This window comes from Mustela nigripes, chromosome 13 (genome assembly GCF_022355385.1).
Source record: "Mustela nigripes isolate SB6536 chromosome 13, MUSNIG.SB6536, whole genome shotgun sequence".
NCBI lineage: Eukaryota > Metazoa > Chordata > Mammalia > Carnivora > Mustelidae > Mustela > Mustela nigripes.
Genome location: NC_081569.1, coordinates 124,622,177 through 124,642,698, shown reverse-complemented (window position 1 = coordinate 124,642,698; position 20,522 = coordinate 124,622,177). Strand labels below are relative to the sequence as shown.

General features: G+C 39.8%; 1 protein-coding gene across 3 annotated transcripts in view; it reads right to left on the bottom strand.

Moving 5' to 3' along the window:
- The window catches only part of STON2 (stonin 2), a 149,415-nt gene that overhangs the window by 90,265 nt on the left and 38,628 nt on the right, over window positions 1–20,522 (bottom strand). The window lies entirely within an intron of this gene.

Genomic DNA, 20,522 nt, shown 5'->3' with positions numbered 1-20,522 from the left:
GCATTTCTTGGGTCCTCACGAAATGTCAGGCACTTTTACAAATATTACCTCATTTCATTACCAGTTCTGAGAGACAGGCACTGGTGTTATTTGACACAAGGGAAAACTGACTCGAGAGGTTAAACGACTTGTTCAACAAGGGTCAGTTCTCTGGGGTGCCTGCATAGCTCAGTCGGTTGAGTGTCCAATTTCTGCTCAGGTTATGATCTCAGGGTCATGATATCGAGCCCTGTGCTGGGCTCTGTGCTCAGCACAGAGTCTGCTTTCCTCCTCCCTCTACTTCTCCCCCTTCTCTCAAAAATAAATAAAATAGAATCTTAAAAAAAAAAGGTGGTGGTGGGGGGGGTAGTTCTCCTAGCTGGAGAATCAAAATTATAGTGTTGGCTTCAGAGAAATACGGGTTAAGATAAAATGGAGAAAAATGAATAAACAGCAATTTATGGGACATGTGGAACAAATATGAAACCACAGAGAATTTTCATTTAGTATTCTCTTACACATTTGTAAGACATGTAGGTCTTCTCTGTCTGGAGTAGTCATGGCTCACTTTGCTTTTACTTTAAAAACATTACCCTCTCAGGCCCCTGGGTGGCTCAGTCAATTAAGCATCTGCCTTCAACTCAGGTCACGATCCCGGGGGTCCTGGAATGGAGTCCTGCATTGGGCTCCCTGCTTAGCAGGAAGTCTGCTTTTCCCTCTGCCCCTTCCCTCTGCTTGTGATCTCTAATAAATAAAATCTTCTAAAAATAAATAAATATGGACCACATCTTCCTTATCCATTTGTCCATTGAAGGGCATCTTGGTTCTTTCCACAGTTTGGCGACCATGGCCATTGCTGCTATAAACATTGGGATACAAATGGCCCTTCTTTTCACTACATCTGTATCTTTGGGGTAAATACCCTGCAATGGCAGGGTCATAGAGAAGTTCTATTTTTAATTTCTTGAGGAATCTCCACACTGTTTTCCAAAGTGGCTGCACCAATTTGCATTCCCACCAACAGTGTAAGAGGGTTCCCCTTTCTCCACATCCTCTCCAACACATGTTGTTTCCTGTCTTGCTGATTTTGGCCAGTCTAACTGGTGTAAGGTGGTATCTCAATGTGGTTTTAATTTGAATCTCCCTGATGGCTAGTGATGATGAACATTTTTTCATGTGCCTGATAGCCATTTGTATGTCTTCATTGGAGAAGTGTCTGTTCATATCTTCTGCCCATTTTTTAATATGATTGTCTGTTTTGTGTGTGTTGAGTTTGAGAAGTTCTTTATAGATACTGATAAGGAAGATGTGGTCCATATACACTATGGAGTATTATGCCTCCATCAGAAAGGATGAATACCCAACTTTTGTAGCAACGTGGACAGGACTGGAAGAGATTATGCTGAGTGAAATAAGTCAAGCAGAAAGAGTCAATTATCATATGGTTTCACTTATTTGTGGAGCATAACAAATAGCATGGAGGACAAGGGGAGATGGAGAGAAGAAGGGAGTTGAGGGAAATTGGAAGGGGAGGTGAACCATGAGAGACTATGGACTCTGAAAAACAACCTGAGGGTTTTGAAGGGGCGGGGGGTGGGAGGTTGGGGTACCAGGTAGTGGGTATTAGAGAGGGCATGGATTGCATGGAGCACTGGGTGTGGTGTAAAAACAATGAATACTGTTACGCTGAAAAGAAATTTAAAAAAATATAAATAAATAAATAAATAAATAAAATTAAAATGTTGCCCTCTCAGTAAGGTATTCCTGAGCTGGTCTCTCCAAAGACACAAAGTCCCTTCTCTCCTTCATCTCTCCTTAGCATGATCACCATCTAATGTACTACATATCCAGTGTCTTCCCCACTAGCATTTAAGCTCCTTGGTGGGAAGCCAGGAATTTTGGTCCATTTTGTTTACTTCTGTACCCCCATTCCTAGAATAATGTCTGGTGTGAATAGGTACTCAATGAATATTGGTTATGTCAACAGAAGCACCAGAAATCACTCCTAACAGTCTATGGTAAGTACAGACTCTTAAAACTAAACTTGTACCTATAAAACTCGAAAGGCTAAGGAAGTAAAAATAAACCACCAAAAAGCCAAAAGCAAAGCTGAACTTGTAAAGACTTTTTATAGAACTTCTATTTCCTACAGTATAATGGATTAGACACTTTAAGCTATTGGGGAAACAAAATTAAAATATTAGGAAAATGTAGTAACATTATTTGAAATACATTATAGCATGAGCAAGAAAGCAAAGAATTGTCAGAGGCCAAGTTCAAGTTAGAACCCAGAATGGTAAACAGAACACAACCTGATTTTCATACCCTGAGGCTTGTAAACAAACCAGAGAGACTCTTGAGGTTTTTTTTTTCTTTTCTTTTTTTTAAATGTCTTGTGAGAAAGCAAAAGGAGGAAAAACTTAGGGCTAACTCAAGATGGGAAATCTAACAAAAGATGTGATGCATGAAGCTTGAATTCCCAAAGGGATCTGTTCAAGGGTAAATTAGGAATAAGTTCCACCCCCAAGCTAAGGATAGCAAACACAATGGTCTGTCTTAAGACTGGGTACAAGGTAGAGAAAAGAAACCTCCTGAGAATTTATAACTATAAACTGTCCCACAAAGGGGCTTGTAGCTAAAACTACTTGTGTGGTCTGAAAACCTTCCAGTTTGAGAACACAGTTGAAGTATTTGCAGGTTGGTAGTGGCCTCAGGCACCTGGGAAAAGCAAATACTAATCCTTTCTGGAGGAAGATATTTCAAAGCCAGTCTTCCCAGACAGAGTGTTCCTCAGTTTCACATGGAAAAATCAAATAATAAATAAATCAAATAAATAAATAAATAAATAATAAAAATAAGCAAATCACAAAATATATAAGAAATCAAGTTACCATAAACACAAACCAGAGAGCCTGTAATGTGTGGGGGCTGGGTGGGAGTGGGGCGGGCGGGCGGGGGGGGGGGGGGGAGGAAGCAGGAGCGGAGGGGGGGGGGGGAATAGCAAACAGAATCAGACCTGTGAAGAATTCAGATCTAGAATTATTAAGCAAGAAATGTAAGTATATTTACTACATTTAAGGAAACAAGAAAAGAAGAAATGAAAATGAAAATATTAGAAAAGGACACACAGAACTGAAAATGAGCTTCTGGAGAAGAAAAATACTACTGTAAATACAAAATTGTCTAGACAGCATAGAAAGGCAGAGAGGGAAACATGAAAGACAGATTAAAACACACGGGAGCAGTGCCTCACTGGTTCCGTCCATGGAGTGTGAGACTCTTGATCTCAGAGTTTGAGATCCCATGTTTGAGTGTAGAACTTAGTTAAAATTAAAATATTTAAAACACATGGGAGAGAAAATGGGAAGGTCTTGTAGTTATCTGTAGAACCTGAGCTCCTAAGGAGAAGAGTGAGAGAATGAGAGGCAATATTAAAAAAAAAAAAACAAAAAAACCAAAAAAACATTACTGAGAATTTCCCAGAATTTATGAAAGATTTTATTTGTCATATTAGAAATTCCATGGTATCTCAAGATATGTAACCAAAAACAAGTGTACAAGTGGACATCAAAACCATACAAGACCAAAGACAAAGAGAGATCTTAAATAAGATTACTTTCAGAGGAATTATGATTAGGCTGACTACCACCTTTACACCAAGGCAAGCTAAAGCACACTTCAATGAGCTGACAGAAAATAAGTGTCAAGTAAAATTATATACTCAGTGAGGAGATATTCAGAGGTCAAGGGAATAATAACAATAATCTAAACAAACAAAAACCACAATTAATCTAAAAGAAGGAAAGATGAGAAAAAGAAGCATGATACCACAAAAATAAACTATATCAGTGCTTGATAATAAACATAAAAGGACTAAAATTGCCAGCTAAAAAAAAAAAAGACTATCAAGTTGAAAAAAAAAAACAAATGAAATCCAATGTGCTGTTCACAAAAGACACATCTAAAATACAAAGATTTGTCAATGATGAAAGTAAAGGGATGAGGAAATCAAACAGGACAATATATTAAAATATTATATATGCTACATATATAATACATATGAACATATAAGATAATATATTAATGGAAAGAACCTGATACATTGTAGCCTATAGACTTTAAAGTAAAAAGCAATACTAGAAAGGGTCACAATAAAATTATATGTTTTAACTCATCAGAAATATAGTAATTCTAAATTGGTATATATTTAATAACTGAGTCTCAAAATTATTAATACAAAACTGACAGAACTGCAGAAAGCAAGAAATGTCCATCATCATAATGGGAGATTTTTAAATACACCTCTCTCAGTAACTGATAGACCAAGCAGGCAGAAAAATCAGCAAGGAAACAGAAGATATAAACAACAAAATGAGCAAACTGATCTAATGGTCATACAAAGATCAACAGATGAAGAATACATAATCCTCATAACCCACATCTAGAACTCTTACAGCAGTGACCACGTGCTATGACATAAAGCAGATTTTAACACATAACGAAAACGGGTATCAGACCATGAACACTGATCACAATACAATTTAGTCTCTAGTTATCCAAACCACTTATCTAGATACAACTAGCATCTATTTATCTAAACTAGATAGAAGACAATTTGAAAAATTCAGAAACTAAGAAACATACTTTCAAATGATTTGTTGGTCAAAGAAGAAATATTAATGAATATTAGCAAACACTCAGAACCAAACAATAATGAGAACAGTATGTGTTAAAACTTTAAGAATGAGGGGCGCCTGGGTGGCTCAGTGGGTTAAGCCGCTGCCTTCGGCTCAGGTCATGATCTCGGGGTCCTGGGATCGAGTCCCGCATCGGGCTCTCTGCTCAGCGGGGAGCCTGCTTCCTCCTCTCTCTCTCTCTGCCTGCCTCTCTGCCTACTTGTGATCTCTCTCTGTCAAATAAATAAATAAAATCTTTAAAAAAAAAAACTTTAAGAATGCAAGTAAGCAGTACTATCAGGAACAGTTGTATTGCTTATATTTAAAAGAACTGAAATGTAATACAATAAGCTTCCAACTTATCTAGTTACAAAAGGAACGGGGGGGCGCCTGGGTGGCTCAGTCATTAAGGGTCTGCCTTCGGCTCAGGTCATGATCTCAGGATCCTTGGATTAAGCTCCGAGTCGGGCTCCCTGCTCAGCAAAGAGCCTGCTTCTCCCTTTCCTCCTCCCCCTGCTTGTGTTCCCTTTCTCACTGCCTCTGTCAGATAAATAAATAAAATCTTTAAAAACAACAACAAAAACAAAAAGGAGCTGCAAAATAAAATAAAGATTTCTAAGAAAGATTTTATTTCCAGGAAATGAAAAATTATTTCTTAGAAAGGAAATAATAAACATAAAAGCATAAGTTATTGAAACTAAAAAATACATAGATTAAAAAGTTCTTTAAGAAGATTATGTAAAAAGAATTGAAAAACTGTCAAGAAAAATCTAAAAAAAAGAGGGCCCAAATAACCTTAAGAATGAAAAAAGACACATGATTACAAATGCTATATACATTTAGAAGGCAATGAGGAGAAATAATGAATGTGTTTACACCAATACATTTGGAAAAAAGATAACACTGTAGAAGTTCCAGGAATTTATAACTTCAAAACTGATTCAAAAAGAAAGTTAGAAACCTGACTTGTCCAATAATCATCAAATAAAGTTAAGCAATCCTTAAACTTTCATAAGAAAATGTCAGGCAGATGGTTTTACTGAAAAGTTATGTCAAGAGTTTTTTATTTTTATATTTTAAATTTTTTTATTTTTTATTATTTATGTTAGTCACCATACAGTACATCATTAGTTTTTGATGAAGTGTTCCATGATTCATTGTCTACGTATAACACCCAGTGTTCCAGGCAATATGTGCCCTCCTCAATACCCATCACTGGGCTCACTCATTTCCCCCCACAAAACCGTCAGTTTGATTCCCGGAGCCCATAGTCTCTCATGGTTCATCTCCTCCTCTGATTTATCTCCCCCCCTTCATTTTCCCCTTCCTTCTCCTAATATCCTCCATGCAAATAAGTGAAACCATATGATAATTGCCTTTCCCTGCTTGACTTATTTCAAACTTTAAAGAAAAAAATTTCAATCTTTCAGAGTACAAAAAAGAGAGACCACTCATCAACTCATATTATGAGGTTAGCATTTCCTGACATCAAAACCTGACAATGTGTATCTGATTAATACTTATATTCTCTAAAATGAGAATGACAGGCCAACCTCAATCAGGACATAGATACAAGAATCCCAAATAAATTATTATCAAAGAGAATTCAGAGATTGAGGAAAAGGAGAACTACATCATGACTAAATTGGATTTATCCAATGAATGCAAGGTTGGTTTAACACTTTCTCAATTTTTTTTTCATTACTGCCCCACTGACACATTTTTTCCCCAACCATCCTCTCCCTTTAAGTCCCTCTTCCCCAGTAGAATATTATGACCAGGAAATTGATATTAATACAATCTACCAATCTCACTCACATCTCCCCAGTTTTACACGTACTCAGGTATGTATTTACTTCTACGTCGTGTTATCGGTGTGTGGGTTGTATGTCTACAATCACAATCCAGATGCAGAACAGTGCCATCACCACAAGAATACTGACCTTTTATTCATTTCTACTTCTTCCCCTCATGCCCTGTTCCTAACCTAGGGCAACCACTAATTTGTTTTTCATTTCTATAATTTTGTCATTTCAAGAATGCTATATAAATGGAATCATGCAGTATGTGACCTTTTAGGATTGGCTGTTATTATTCATCAAAAATCTCGGAAATTCACTCAAGGTGTTGAATGTCTCCATACTTCATTCCTTTTGATTGCTGAATAGTGTTCCACAGTATGGACTAACCACAGTTTAACCATTCACCTCTGGTAGAACACAGAGTTTCTGGCTCTTGGGTATTATGAATAAAGGTGCTTTGAATATTCATGTATGGTTTTTGTATAGGTTTTTGTATGAACCTAGGTTCCCATTTCTCTGGGATAAATGCCACAGAGTACAACTGCTAGGTCATACAATGGATCATTCATGTATTGCTGATGAGAATACAAACCATAAAAATGACTTTGGAAAAGAGTTTGACAGTTCCTTATAAAACTAAACATGCAATTCATTTCTCTGCTTCTTTACTAGCATTTAGCATTACCACTGTTTTTATTTTAAGTCATCTAATATATGTGTGATAACTCATTCTATTTGCATTTCCATATTGATAATGATATTGAACATATTTCCAGGTGCTGATTTGCCATCCGTATATCCTTGTCAGTGAAACATATGTTTATGTCTGTTGCCCATTTTCTAATTAGATTGCTTAGTTTTTTTCATTGTTGAGTTTTGAGGCTTCTTTATACATTCTAGACACTAGTACGTCATCAGATATGTGATTTTCAAGTATCTTCTCCCAGTGGATAGCTTCCTTCTTTATCCTCTCAACAGGGTCTTTTATAAAGCAAAGTTTTAATTTTGATGAGCTCCAGTTTATCAATTCCCTTTTAAATTTTAATAAGACAGATATATTGTATATCTATCATGTACTATATATGTAACTATGCTGTACACATAAAAAGAATAAGATTTCTTTGCCTCAGGGGCACCTGGGTGGCTCAGTGGGTTGAGCCTCTGCCTTCAGCTCAGCTCACAATCTCAGGTTCCTGGGATGGAGCCCCGCATTGGGCTCTCTGCTCGGCGGGAAGTCTGCTTCTCCTCCCTCTCACCTACTTGTAATCGCTGTCAAATAAATAAGTAAAATCTTTAAAAAAAATTAAATATTTCTTTGCCTCCCCAAACTATTTTTAGCCCCATTAGAGGTAATATTACCTGCTGATAACATGTGAATTAACATTACTAAATCAATTAACATAATTCACTATAGTAATACATTAAGAGTAAAAAACCCATATTGTCATTATAATACACACAGAGAAGGCACTGAATAAATTTTAGTATTATTTATGGTAGTAATTTTTGGCAGACTAGAAAGAGACGAAGTTCCCTAAACCTAGCAGAGCTAACCCCAAAACTCTATCCAAACAACGTGCACTGCTGGAGAGTGTTCCCTTGGAGATCTTGATCAAGATGATGGGTGGCCGCTTCTCCCACTTCTATTCAACAACCTATTTGTGGTCAGAACCTACACAATAAGGCAGGAAATAAAAAGGAATGAAAAAAAGCCAAGCCTATTTTTTGCAGATGATATTTTTGGATATAGAAAATAACCAGGAAGCCCTAATAAATTACCAAATTAACAATTTTAGCACAGTACTTGTGCTTTTTAAAATAAATATATAAAATAATTGCATTTCTGAAAATAAGAAATATATAGAAAATTAAACTTGAAACAAGACAGCATTTATAATAGTAACAAAAATATCAAGTATATATAGTAATAAATCTAATAAAAGATGCTCAAGTTCTCAGAGGAGATACTTCTAAAGTCTATTAACAGATTGTACAGAAGATCTGAATAAGTGGAGATATATAATTAGGGTTTAAGAAAATGTTTGGGAAAATTGGACAGCCACATGCAGAAGAATGAAATTGCACCATTTCCTTATACCACACACAAAAATAGACTCAAATGGATGAAAGACCTAAATAGGAGACAGGAATCCAACAAAATACTTGAGGAGAAGACGGGCAGCAACCTCTTAGATCTCAGCCGCAGCACCTTCTTCCTAGAAACATCGCCAAAGTGAGGGAAGCAAGAGCAAAACTGAACTATTGGGACTTTATCAAGATACAAAGCTTTAGCACAGGAAAGTCAATAAAACCAAAAGACAACTGACAGAATGGGAAAAGATATTTGCAAATGACATATCAGATAAAGGCTGGTATCCAAAATCCATAAAAAACTTCTCATACTCAACATCCAAAGAATAATCCAATCAAGAAATGGGCAGAAGACATGAACTAACATTTCTGCAAAAAAAGGCATCCAAATGGCCAACAGACATATGAAAAAGTCAACATCACTCGGCATCAGGGAAATACAAATCAAAACCACAGTGAGATACCACGGAAATACAAATCAAAACCACAATGAGAGGGGCGCCTGGGTGGCTCAGTGGGTTAAGCCGCTGCCTTCAGCTCAGGTCATGATCTCAGGGTCCTGGGATCGAGTCCCGCATCGGGCTCTCTGCTTGGCAGGGAACCTGCTTCCCTCTCTCTCTCTCTGCCTGCCTCTCCATCTACTTGTGATTTCTCTCTGTCATATAAATAAAATCTTAAAAAAAAAAAAAAAAACCACAATGAGATACCACCTCAGACCAGTCAGAATGGCTAAAATTAATAAGCCAGGAAACAACAGATGTTGGCGAGGATGCAGAGAAAGGGAAATCCTCCTACGTTGTTGGTGGGAATGCAAGCTGGTGCAGCCACTCCAGAAAACAGTATGAAGGTTCTTCAAAAAGTTGAAAATAGAGCTAACCTATGACCCAGCAATTGCACTACTGGGTATTTACCCTAAAGATACAAATGTAGTTACCCAAAGCGGCATGTGCACCCCAGTGTTTATAGCAGCAATTTCCATAATAGCTAAACTATGGAAAGAGCTAGATGTCCATCAACAGATGAATGGATAAAGAAAATGTGGTATATACATATATATAATGGAATATTATGAAGTCATCAAAAATGAAATCTTGCCATTTGCAACAACATGGATGGAACTGGAGGGTATTATTCTAAGCAAAATAAGTCAATCAGAGAAAGATAAATATCATATTATCTCACTGATATGAGGAATTTGAGAAACAAGACTGAAGATCATAGGGAAAGGGAGGGAAAGATGAAACAAGATGAAACCGGAGAGGGAGACAAACCCTAAGAGACTCTAAATCTCAGGAAATGAACTAAGGGTTGCTGGAGTGGAGGGGGGTAGGAGGGTGACAGACCCTGGGGAGGGAATATGTTGTGGTGAGTGCTGTGAACTGTGTAAGACTGATGAATCACAGACCTGTACCCCTGAAACAAATAATACACTATATGTTAGTAAAAAATAAAAATTAAAAAAAAAATTAGGGTTTAAGAAAGTTAATATTGTAAAGATGTTCATTCTCCCCAAATTAATCAATAGATTTACTGCATTCTCAATAAAAATTTTTGCATATTTTTCCTATTGGTAAGCAGAATCACACTGTTTAGATATAAACGAGGTAGAATTTTAATAGTATATATTAAAAATGAACAAAATAACAGAAATAATAGTAAAATACTATATAGAAAAAAATTAAATTAGATTCTTACTTCACACCAAATGGAAAAATCAATTCTAGGTGGATTGAATATCAAAGCATAAAAGGCTCCATAAGATAAATTTTAGGGGCACCTGGCTGGCACAGCTGGTTGAGGTCCAACTCTTGATTTCGGCTCAGGTCATGATCCCAAGATCATGAAATCAAGCCCTGTGTTGGCTCCAAGTTTGGTGCAGAGTTTGCTTGAGACTCTCTCTCCCTCTCCCCCATGTTCATGTATATTCTCTCTCTCTCTCAAATAAACACATAAATCTTTTTAGTCATTAGAGAGAGAGAAAGAGAGAGAGACAGAGAGAGCACAAGCAGGGGGAGCAGTAGGCAGAGGGAGAGGGAGAAGCAGACTCCCTGCTGAGCTGAGAGCCCGACGTGGGGCTCAATCCCAGGATCCTGACATCATGATCTAAGCAGAAGGCAGATGCTTAACTCAGGCAGATGCCTGAGTCAGCCAGGTGCTCCGAAATACATAAATCAAGAAAGAAAGAAAGGGAGATAGAGAGAGAGGAAGGAAGGAAGGAAGGAAGGAAGGAAAGAATATTTTAGAAGACATATACCTAAATATGCTCATGACTTCAGGGTAGGGAAAGATTTCCTTTACCAAGACACAGAAAACACTAAGCATAAAAAGAAACAAATTTCATATTATTAAAATTAAAAATTTCTTTTTATAAAAGGAACCAGATCTTAAAAAAAAAAGGGGGGGGGGTGCCTGGGTGGCTCAGTGGTTAAATCCTCTGCCTTCAGCTCAGGTCATGATCTCAAGGTCCTGGGATCAAGCCCCACATCAGGCTCTCTGCTCAGCTGGGAACCTGCTTCCTCCTCTCTCTCTGCCTGCATCTCTGCCTACTTGTGATCTCTGCCTGTCAAATAAATAAATAAAAATCTTTAAAAAAAAAAAAAAGGAACCAGAAAGAGAGTAAAAAGACCATCCACTTTATCCTACACCCATGTGTAGGAGATACTGCCATATATCACATCCACAAGGAACTCTTAGAAATCAGAAAGAAAAAGGGAAAGACCCCAGCAAGAATACACCTGAATAGGACTTTTATGAAAGAAAAAAAAATTCAAATGGCAAAAAGGGGGGGCAGCTCAATCTCATCAATAATCTAGAAAATGCAAATTAAAACCACACAAAACACCATTACTCTTCCCCTTCCCTTTCCCCATGCCTCAGCATGACTAAATAGAAAAATATAAAGAAAAGAAAGAAAAATATGACAATCTTAAGTGTAGACAAAGAAGTAGTGACACAACATCTTTTATACATGGGTGACAGGTAAACTGGAACTGCCTGAGAAAATGGGCTGGTGTGATCTGATAAAGCTGAGGATAAACTCTCTATGGCCCAACCAGTCCCCTCTGACTCTTAGGCGAGAGAACAGCTTACACTTGGTCACCAGGCTGTGTGTTTAGATGCTCACAGGGGAAAAAGAAAAAAAAAAAGAATGCTCATAGAAACACATTCCTAAATGCCAAAAAGTAGAAACAAGACAAATACCCAACAGTAATACAATAGATAACTGAATCGTGCTGTATTAGTTTGATGGAATCCACAGCAATAAAAACTAAAGGATCGTTTATAGCTGCAGGTGACCTGGAACAATGTCATAAATACTGTGTTAAAGGACCAAGGTACAAAATAATGCATTCAGTATTATTCCATTCAGAGAGTTCAAAAAGAAGCGAAATTAAATTATATCATTCTTGATGCCTGTGTCGGCAGGGAAGCTTTTAAGAAAAATAATATAGTTTCTATCACAAACCCCAGGAAGGCAGTGATACAGGAGGGAGGGATGGGATATCTGATGCGATCCGTAGGGAAGCTCGGGGACTTCTGGGTGATGACAATATTCTATTTAGTAAACTGGGTGATGGGGTTGTACTGTTGTTCTTTATAATTTAACAAACACTTTAAATATATTCCTTTATATTTATTCAGTAGTTAAAGCTTATTAAAGCCACATCTCAAATGACTCTACTACTGAGAAAGAACGCTATTTGAATTGTTAGTATTTTCACACTGGTGTTTTACATTTGTTAGATAAAATTTCAGGATTTCCCTGAAAAAACAACCAGAAATAATGCAGCTGGGAGAGTCGAAGTCCCAACATCTCGAAACACTGCTCTCATTTATCTATCAGCTTAGAAACCTTAGATGAGGGACGCCTGGGTGGCTCAGTCTGTTAAGCAATTGCCTTTGGCTCAGGTCATGATCCTGGGGTCCTGGGATGAAGGTCTCCCTCTGCTTATGTGCTCTAATAAACAAAAATTTTAAAAAGATCTTTAAAAGGAAAGGAAAGGAATCTTAGCTGAATCACTTTATTTAGGTTCTAAAGTGAACGTGCTCAGGCCACAAGATGAGTTGAATTGAGAGCTGGAGCCTACTTTTCTCCCAGGGGCCAGGCCTTTGACCCCTGGGCCAGAGGACAGCAGACTGCTGTCGTCACAGCTCTTCACACACCAGGGCTCATCCAGCCAGCAAAAAATAAAGTGAGGGGCACCTGGGTGGCTCAGTGGGTTAAGCCTCTGCCTTGGGCTTGGGTCATGATTTCAGGGTCCTGGGATGGAGCCCTGCATCGGGCTCTCTGCTCAGCAGGGAGCCTGCTTCCCCCCCTCTCTCTCTGCCTGCCTGCCTACTTGTGATCTGTCTGTCAAATTAAAAAAAAAAAAAAAAAAAAAAAAAAAGAATAAAGTGAAACAAGATAGAAATCTGCTACTCCTCCTTTCCTAAGAGCTTAGGTATAAGGACCCAGGACCCAGACTGCCTGTCTAGTTCTACGCCCAGTCTCGCAGCCTGAGGCGAGTTAATCTATCTGTTCTGCTGTAAAGTTCTCACTTGCAAATACAGGGCTGAAAACTGTATCCACTTCACAGGGCGATTAGGTGAATACTGGCAAAGCACTTGGAAAAGTGCTTGCACAAAAGAGCCACTGAAAAAGGGTCTGGAGGTTATTACCTCCAGACCTAACCTTATGTCCAAATCCACTTGAAATCTCCACTTAGGTCTCCAGCCTTAACCCATCTGAAACGAAGCCCCCGTTCGCCCCCCACACCAGCTCCTTCACCCTGCCAGGTGCTCAGAACAAACCCGCCGAGCCACCCTTGATTCTTCTCACATTCAGCCCGTCACAACTTCTGTTAGTCCTCCCTTCAAAATACATCTGGAATCCAATCACTTCCCACCATCTCCAAGCTCCACCCTGACCCAAGACAGGTGTGTGAATATGTGACGTCTTCTCTAGCACAGCTCCATCCCCCAACATTCTTTCTCATCTAACCTCACCCGTAAGTACTCCCTCAGGCCTAAGGTCCTCAGTGGCACAGGAGAAATGACTGTGACACACCACTACTGTCAAACATTCCCCACCCAGCCCCCCTGCCCCGTGGTCCACCCACACTACTTCCCAGCCTCTAGGGCTACAAAAGCAGGTCTTATGGGAGGTGGGGTCACAAAGATCGACTGGGTTTGCAGCTGCCCAAGACATGCAAGTCCCTAAGTCCCTTTAATAAATCATATCTTGTCAAGGTGACCTCTTGGCCTTTCTCTCTGGCCTTAGGAGGTCATTTCTGTGTATCCCCCTTTCATGGAACCACCATCCCATCTGGATGGTAATAGGGGCCTCCCAACTGGGTCACCCATTTCCCCAAGTGTCCTCCTCCACTTGGTCTGTTCTCAACAGAGCGGCCATACAGGCTTCACGGAATCACCTGCTCCAGTCAAAGTCAGACCTTACCACATCACTGCTCAAAACCCTCTGATGGCTTCCCACCTCATCCACAGCAAAAGCCAAGGTCCTCCCTCTACCCTTGAAGCACCTCATGGTTCAAGTCCTCATGACCTCTCTGCTTCATCGCCCACCCTTCTCCCCATGTCCTTCCACTCCAGTCACTTACCACCAGCTCCTTCCCTAACTTCTGCAAGCTTCACGCCTCGCTTGCCCCATGTCTTCACCCAAAAGTTACTGCTCAGAGACTCGCTCCCTGATCTTACGTAAAACTTCACATCCCCCCTCACTCTGTTCTCTTTCTTTCCTTCATGTTTCTCTTTTTCCTGCGAACCGCACTAACACACTTACACCGTATCTACACCTTTACTGTGTTTCTGGTATGGCGTCGCCAGCAGAAAGTATGCTCCATGGGGTCAGAATATTCTACTATATCACCAGGGCCCTGAACGGTGACTGGCACATAGTGAGAATTCGAAGCACCATTGATTGAATGAATAATAAAATAACAAGCTGACCACTGAAACAGTTACTACAGGGGCGCCTGGGTGGCTCAGTGGGTTAAAGCCTCTGTCTTCAGCTCAGGTCATGATCTCAGGGTCCTGGGATCGAGCCTCACATCGGGCTCTCTGCTCAGCAGGGAGCCTGCTTCCTCCTCTCTCTCTCTGCCTGCCTCTCTGCCTACTTGTGATCTCTCTCTCTGTCAAATAAATAAATTAAATCTTTAAAACAATTACTACAGCAAATACAATATATTCTTTTGATCCTTTGGGATCCTAGACTAAAATTTAAATACTTACATACATTTTGATGCCATATCCTATATTTATACTTCGATGTCTACTCACTAGGGCAATATGATTTCTCCAATGCTGTAAACAAGCCCACAAATTAATACAAAATAGATCTAATTCCATTCTTCATTTGTGACTCCCCTGCTAGCTCACAGTTGGCAATACCAAGCAGCTGTCCCAGGACTGGTTCAGAGGAGCTCCTGTTTACCCCAGCGGCCTTCACTGGTGACAGACTGCCCACCATTAGGTAACTTCCGTGTGGGAGAGCAGGGACTATGGCCAGTTTTCTCATAATTGCATTCCCAGTACCTAAATATTTTTTGCATGAATGAACTGGTTAATTAATGCATGCTTGGCAGTTTATTGTGTTTTGTGTCCCACACTGAGGGTGAGATAGGCCACAAGGACCCCCTGCGTAAGCTAGCACATTTTGGAAGAGAAGAATATTGGGAGTTTTTGTAAAATACTTTAAAGTAGATAATCAGAAGAAGTCATTTTCAAGAGATTCTCCCCCCTGTCCAAATGGTATGATGGTAGCTTCAAATACAACAAAAATATAATGGATAGTTTGAAATGTGCTTTTTAAGGCAGCTCCTGGGGGGAACAATTTAGGTATTTGTTTATGTATCATGAGTCTATGTTATACATATATTATATATACGTGTGTATGTAGGCGTATGTTATGCACATATACTCTGTGTATATACATATGTTTGTGTACCTGTGTGCTATGTGTATGCACGTGTGTGTGCTCATTGTGTGTATAATAACAGGAAATCAAAGCCGATGATAGCTGATAAGCAAAGGGCATGACGGGGAAGTTTCTTTGCCTATTTTGTTAAAAATAATAATAACAATACACTTCACTGAGGACACCATGCCTCAAGTTCTGTCTAACAGCTCATGTGCCCCATAAATGACAGTCCGTCATTCTGCAGGATGTTTCATATACATCTTCCATCTTTCATTCATTAATCCAACAAATTCTAAGCGAGTACCTACTAAGTTCCATTCTCCATATTCTGGGATAGAACATAAATGAGACAAACAACATCTCTCTCCTCTAGTGGGAAGAGAGACAACAAACAAACATAACCAAATTCCAGGTAGAAACATGGGCCATAAAGACATTTAATGCAGGAAAACATTACGGAGTTGGGGCAGGGGGAAATGATGCTTGAGCAGAGCTCTGAGTGAAATTGTAGGGGAAGAGTTCTAGGGGCTGAGGAAACAGTAAGAGCAGAAATGGGCTGGTCAGAACAGCAGGAGAGGTTGTGGTTAGAGCAGAGTGGTGCCCACTGGAAAGGGGCAGAGGGCATCAGGCCCCAAGGAAGAAGGGCTTTGTTAGAATCCATTCCTCAGTACATTACTGTCTAAGACGGATTCCGGAGAGGTCATTAATTACTCTTAGAAGCAGAGAACAATTCAAGGTATTAAACGAAAATAAAACGTCCTCTGTTGAAGAGGGAAATACATATGCATACCAAATGCAATGGGCCCTGGATACATACTCACCAAATGGTTGGGATCTTATTCCACTCCCACCACCAATTCACCGTCAGTCGCCAGAATAAAAAGAATAAAAGAAATTAACCGCTGGGCTAGTCTTCTTCAGGACTGTCTCTCAGCTGCCACCCTGCCTCCCTCTTAAATGGCTGACATCATTTTTGGTCTTCCCCCAAACAAGGGGCTCTTTCTCTGGTCCCAGATAATTAGCTTCCCCAGACACAATGGGAAGGCCTCAGCCCAGGCTTTTGGGGAAGACATTTGAAGCACAAGGGAATATTAGTGTTTAGCTTGCGTGGAACAAATGTTCCGGAAATGAAAATTTTTTTACGTTTGTAATTATGCATATCCTGCAGCATCTGCATAATGGGTCCAATTCAGCCTTGACCTTGCCACAAAATTGCCATGTCTGTGGAGGAAGGTCAATGCATAACACGATGAGTGAACAGGAAGCTTCAGGCTGAAAATAGTGCCACAATTTTTTTCCTTCAATTTTGGGAACGAAGTTTGCTTTTTCAAGTCAGTTTGTCTGCCTATGTTTGCAAACATCTTCTAAGCACACACATACACTTGTAAAAGGCGTATATATGGAATCAGCCTTTGCTCTAAGAGGATCTCTGTAAAGATTCTGGGTGATATATAAGCTGACTGCTACATTCTTTCCGGTATATGGTGGGATTTTAAAACAGAAGAGACAAAATACTAAATTAGGAAAGCTTTTTGCCACCAGGGTCCCTGCTAAGAGACCCAGTGAATAAAATACCACCTGGGGTTAGGTTCATTTTCAAAAATATTTCTCTAGAGAACAATGTAGGGATTTAATTTTGATTTGAACCAGAAATTTGGTATTTTGTTTGTTTGTTTCCTTATTTGCTGTAACACTTTGGATCTGCTGTGCTCTACTGCTGTTTTAAGGCTTAGCAGAATATCCATGCACTGAGATTCAAGGTTCAGCAAAAAAGTTTGCAGTTAAATTTCTTGATATTCTTCAGTGGATAACCCAGTTCAATCACATGGCATTCAGACTAAGATGTGAACAGTATTCTTGCAGCTACTTTAAGTTTTAAGTATTTGGCAGTTATTCATTTTTTTTTTTTAATAATTTTTTTTTTTAAGATTTTATTTATTTATTTGACAGACAGAGATCACAAGTAGTCAGAGAGGCAGGCAGAGAGAGAGGAGGAAGCAGGCTCCCTACAGAGCAGAGAGCCCGATGCAGGGCTCGATCCAAGGACCCTGAGATCATGACCTGAGCAGAAGGCAGAAGCTTTAACCCACTGAGCCACCCAGGTGCCCCAAGCCGAAGTGTTCTTATTAAGTCAAAGAGGTAGGATTCTGCATTTGGCCTCTATCAAATTTCAGAGGTTTTAATGGAGGATCCCATATTTACAAGAGGGGCATGATTTTACATGCTCCTCATTCCTAGCATCCTCATGTCCAAAGAACTGATGAGAGCAATCTGTCATATGTGTTTACCAAAAGGCTTTGTCACTCAACTGCCTGATTTTATTCGTATTTTTCTGAGAGAGATGATGTGTCTCCTTTTTTCCAGACCAACCACGATGGCAGTTAATCATTTCAAATCTTGCACTAGTTCAAATCCAAAACAAAGTTTTCCCCCTGATGGACTTAAAATATTTCTGCAGTTATCTTCCCAACCAGCTGTTGCTCCTCGTTGTCCAATCACCCTTGGTATAATGCTTCAGTACAAGATAAAATCAGTAGCCAGGTCACGAGGTAGGGGTAGCAACTCCCTGGCTAATTTAAACTCCCCAGTGCAGCGTCCAACAATTTATGGCACAAAAATAAGAGATTTACCACTAATGACAGTCTCTTTGTCTCTTGCTCCACCGTGCCTTTGCCCTCCTTGCATTTTAATTTGGGCAAGTAGTACAGTCCCATTCCAGGCTGAAATCCAACGCTCCCTTGGTTTTATCTGTAGGGGGCACAGCTTAAAGGATAAATTCTTTTGTTTTTTGCTCTTCATCTGCCAGGAAAACTGTGAACAGTGTAGGAATGTGAACTTGGGGGGATGGAAGAGGAGGATCCGCGTCACATTCCTCCACCTGACGACTCCGTGTGCACACACGTGTGCTATCTTCCCCGACTTCTTGCCAGCCTGGATGCGAGGGCATGGACCAGCTGGTTGAGGAAGGCTCCACTGTTTGTTTCCCAAAATCCAGAGGAGGAATAGCCCTAATCCATTCCATTTAGCCTCCTTTCTCATCCTCCTTCTTTTAGGTCAAGATCACGATCACCTCATAAAAAATATTCACAAAGAGGGGCGCCTGGGTGGCTCAGCGCTTTAAAGCCTCTGCCTTCGGCTCGGGTCATGATCCCAGGGTCCTGGGATCGAGCCCCACAGCAGCCTCTCTGCTCAGCAGGGAGCTTACTTCCCTTCCTCTCTCTCTGTCTGCCTGTCTGCCTACTTGTGATCTCTGTCTGTCAAATAAATAAATAAAATCTTAAAAAAATATATTCACAGAGGCTGCATAGGACGGGGCAGAAGGGGATCAAAACAGGTCTCCTCAAAATGTATCACTTTGGCAGGTGGACTATTCTGAGCTGAAGGCAAATGAGACCCTGTGGGCTGGAAAGAAAATTCTTCCCTTCCTTTAACTACCTAGAAGAATCTAACTGGAGTATCTTTCCCAGACTAAGCATTACTACCAGAGATAAATTTTATCTGAGTGACCCATCTGCATGGCAGGGCAAACATCTATTTCTCAAACACCTGCTCTTACTCTCCTGTGTATCAGCATCCTCCCCTTTGAAGCATCTGGCCCATCCCCCATTCATTAGGCCTCTATTTTTCCTGCCTGTGAACCACTTGTGTATGTGTGGTTCCCATCGTACAAAATTGTATTTTATTTTCCCCTATGACTCTGTCTCGTGTCAATTTAAGTCTTGAACCAGCCAGAAGAAACTTTGAAAGGCAGAGGAAACTCTCCTTCCCCCAAGTCCAAAACACACATTTGCCCCTTTCTTCTGACACAGAGATGTCTGACCAGAAAGTGTTAGGCATGTAACAGAAGCAAATGGGACATGGCAATAAAATGGGAATAAACAAAGAAACTACAACTACATTAAAGGGATGAGAACTGGTTTGCTCTGGTGATACTGATGCCAGCGGAAAGATTGCTGAGGCCATAAACAGTTTCCACAGATTTTCCTTATTTCTGGTTGAACTTCACCACCTACATGCATTGAAACACACCAATATATTCCAGAGTTCATCAACAGATTCCCAATTTTTGCATGTTTAAATTGAGCACATCAACTCTCTCTCTCACCCTAATTCTATTTTGTTCATGGGCTGTCCACACTAAAAAAAAGTTTACTTGATATAAACAAGGGTGAAGCTTAGCAAAAAACAGGTCTCAGGTCTGCTTGCTGGAAATTAATACACTAAGAGAAGCATATTTTTTAGAGTGGATAAATGAGACACTGATAGACAAATCATTTCTATCTTGTCAGATTAGACTACAAAGAACCAGATGGCCACTCAATTCGTAGAAGTTGGCCATCTACCCAACACATTGTTTTCTCCAAATGGGCACCATTGATCCGAGGCAAAACTGAACAAGAACTCTGGGAAAGATCCACAATCAAATGATAAATGATAGGAAAAATGTTTTAAATTCCAACTTTGATCCTTCCCAGGAAGAGATGATAGATGGGCCTGGCTATAAAATGAAACTTCTAGGCAAGCAATTCTCCCCCAATATACTTCTTCCTTTGCTTCCTCAAAGTACCTTCAAATTTTCAGCTACTATGAAATGGAAAAAAAAATTTATAAGACGTGCTGTAACTGAAAGATGGTCTACAGGAGGCAGATGCGGGAATCGTGGGAGCACAGGTTGGCTCTGGATTCCTACAAGAAGACCAAGTGAGAAGCTCAATGGACTTCTGTTAAATTCTGAGCACTATGTTACCCAGTTTTGTATCTGAACATCTGCACCTAAGACAACTATGGGGAGGAGGTGCTTAATAAGTATTGGGTGACTCAATGAATAAATTATAAAAGGCTATAAACTTTGGAAATAAAACATACTGTCTAACACATCTACTTAAAAGATGGCCTGCACTATTACGGATGCTCCCCTAGCCCAGATTGACTCATTTTTAGTCTTATGCTAATGGTTCTGTTCTAGGATTTTGGAAATTTGGTACATTAGTTTACTGGGGCTCCTGTAATGCATTGACACAAACTTCACGGCTTCAAACAACAGAACTCAGTTCCCTC